Below are 3,464 nucleotides of genomic sequence, written 5' to 3'. Positions count from 1 at the left end.
TGTGTGTGTGTGTGTGTGTGTGTGCAGACGTGCGTACCTGCTGATCCCTGTGTGTGGTCTGGCAGCGACCCAGCTATCAGAGGTGAGCGTTCAGAGTTGTGTTCTCTGAATGTTTCTCTCTCGCTGCTCATTCTCAGACGCTGAGTCAGCAGTCTGTCAGTCTGTCTGGCAGCTTCTCGTCCATCAATCAGTCAGTCGGTTCGGCGGTGTGTGTCTGTGTCGTGCATCCAGTCTGACTGCCTGTTAGCGCCTCTGATCGCTCCCCGCTAACGGCCTACTAATGAGTTTTTTATATTCGTGTTTTAGAGCCACATGCAAAGATTTAAACCCGATGACGCCGAGTCATCATTTGCATTTATGAAAACATGAACATAAAATTGGCTGATTTCAAATTTCTTTAGTAGATTAGAACGACATCATCTGCCCTCTAGAGGTCAAGTCTGTCGCTTTGGGTCTCATTTGTGTAGTTTTGTGTCTTGCTTGTGTTATTTTGTCGCTGGTGTTTGTTGTTTTGTGCTCAGCTTTCTTGTTTTTTGTCTCGTTTTTGAAATTCTATGTTGTTTTGTCTCTGGTGTTTGTTGATTTGTGTCTCGTTTGTGTCGTTTTGTGTCTCATTTGTGTTGTTTCGTGTCTTCCTTCAGTCATTTTGTTTCTGTTTTTCGTCGTTATCATTTCTGGTTTGTTGTTCTGTGTCTTGTTGTTGTTGGTTTGTGTTGCTTTTGTGTCGCTTTGTCTCTGGTTCTTGTCATTTTGTGTTTTGTTTGTCTCTGGTTTTTGTTGTTTCGTCAGTAGTTTTGTTGGGTTTTTTTGTCTCATTTTTTAAAATTTCACTCATTTTATCGCTGGTGTTTGTCATTCTGTGTCTTCTTTTTGTCTGTGTGTGTCTCTTTTGTGTCGCTTTGTCTCTGGTTCTTGTTTTTTTGTGTCTTTTTTGCATCATTTGTGTTTCGTTTTGGTCATTTTGTGTCTCACTTGTGGAATTTTGTCCCTGTTTTCTGTCTTTCTGTGTCTCATTTGTATTGTTTTATGTCTTGTTTCTGTTGTTTGGTTTTGGTCCAGTTGTGTCTCGTTTTTGTCATTTTTTGTCATTTGTGTTGCTTTGTTTTTTTCTTTCTTGTTGTTTTGTGTTTCGTTTGTGTAGTTTTGTGTCTCATTTTAGTAATTTTGTGTTTTTGTGTGTCTGTTTCTATTTTCTGTCCCTTTGGCTCTGATTCTTGTGATTTTGTGTCTCGTTTGTGTCATTTGTGTATAAGTTTTTGTCATCCTGCGTCTCATTTTTGTTGTTTTGCTAAATTGTGTCATTTTGTGTCTTGTTTCTGTCGATTTGTGTTGTTTTGTGCCTGATTTTGGGTTGCTTTGTGTCTCATTTTTCTTTGGTGTCTCATTTTCCTTGTTTTGTATTTTGTTTTTGTCATTTTGTGTTTCACTTGCATTGTTTCATATCTGTTCTTTGTTGTTTTGTGCCTCATTTGTGTGGCTCGTCTCTGATTTTGTCATGTTGTGTCTTGATTGTGTTGTGTTGTGTCCCATTTTTGTCGACTGTATCTGGCTTGTATCGTTTAGTGTCTGGATTTTCTTATTTTATGTCTTGTTTTTGTCACTCAGTATCATCATTTAAATCCCATCTGGCCTCTTGAACCTTGAACTTCTATCACCCTCCACGTTTAGATCCTTCATTCAGATCCAATAAAATGCCAGAAAACAAACTTTATCAGTTAAAAGACGAACACGTGAACGATGTTTACTGGAAAACGTGAACAGAAACGACAAATGCACTCACGAAACCCCGAATATTTCTGTCACCAAAAAAGTGATTCCAGGGACCTTTTACCAACTCCTCATTAAATTCATGGCTCCAATATTGAAAAGAAACTTTAATTTACTGATAAACTATTTAAGCTGCACATGTTATTTTGATGGATTGCATTGACAAAATAATGCTGCATCGTCAGGATTCATGTCCCGTCCTCGACCTGAACCCGCCTGGATGGTTTCTAAAGGTTGAGACGGTTAATTAAAAATACCTTCCATTGCAGAGGGAAATCATTTTAATTTGTCAGAACTCAAAAACACTGATGATTGAGCCCAAACATTACTTTTTAGTGAATAAAAAAAATGCATCTGAGTTGTACTTTTTGCATGATTCCTCCAGTTTGAAGCAGCTTTTCTTTTAAATAGCTGCTGTAAAAGTTCATATCTTGTTAAAACCGTCCATCTTTGACGCTCCTCTTTGTCCCAGCGCCGGGCGGTGGTCTGCTGCTGGAGCTGGCTTCGCTCCAGAGCAGGAGGATTACCGCTAACCGGGTCTAATCTCCGCTGTTTCCTCCGTCGGTCCGGGCCCTTCTGATGGGAGCTGCCGTTCTTCACAGGACCAGATACTGTTTAGCTGTAAGCTCTCTAATCTGGGTTCTTACTGCCGGCCGGGGTCCCACAGACGCTTCGCACTCGGCGGCTCGCTCAGGGTCGTATGACAGTTTTCACTTTACAACATGCAGGTGCCTTTTTTTTTTTTTTTTTCAAATGCAAACACAATAAAAAATAATTACGGTGTTTGTAAATCTGCATAATTCATACTTCAGAGCGTAATGATGATGAATGTTCGGGGTAATGAGTTTGGAGAGCTTTATTAAGAGGTCACCAGGTGCTTTTTAGACACTGTGCTTTTTGGTACTTTCCCCTTTTCTCATGAAAATTCTCTTTTATTTGTAGAATAATAATAAAAAAAAGGCAACAAATTATTATTATGGAGAAACAGCAGTCACTCAGGATAAGAGGAGATAAGACGAGATAACACAAGTACAAAAAGATGTAATTTGACTCATAAAAAGGCTACAAATGGATGCAAACAATTACAAAGACATGCAATTTAGCTACAAAGACAAAAAAAAAAAGGCTACAAATAGATGCAAACCAATTACAAATGAATGCAATTTGGCTACAAAGACAAAAAAAAATCATAAAATAGACACAAAACAACAACAAAAAGTTGCAATTTAGCTACAAAGATAAACCAAAAAGCATAAAATAGACACAAACCAAGTACACAAAGATGCAATTTGGCTACAAACACACACCAAAAGGCTCCAGATAGATGCAAAACCACCTCAGAATGAATCAAAGCAACTATAATTTGATGCACAACAACCACAGAGGGATGTACAACAATCACACAATCACATAAAAGCAACAACAAATGAGTTTGGTACGCCGCTGAAAGCAAAATAAGTGAGAGAACGGAAATGTAAGAAATAAAACTGACGATAAAACTGAGGTAAGAGAGGAAAATCACACATGATAATAAAATATTGAGCATTAAAAATGTCACATTTCACATTATACTGACGTAAAAGATGGAATAAATAAAATAATTCTATTTAATCAAATGGAAACTAATAACAAATGTTGCACATGAAGACACGATGACCTCAAATGAATATCTGAATCTGACAATGCAACATTTCTAA

Source organism: Stegastes partitus, unplaced genomic scaffold, assembly GCF_000690725.1.
Source record: "Stegastes partitus isolate 25-593 unplaced genomic scaffold, Stegastes_partitus-1.0.2 Scaffold301, whole genome shotgun sequence".
NCBI classification, from domain to species: Eukaryota; Metazoa; Chordata; class Actinopteri; family Pomacentridae; genus Stegastes; species Stegastes partitus.
The sequence above is the reverse complement of the archived record's forward strand: the minus strand, read 5'-3'. Positions refer to the sequence as shown.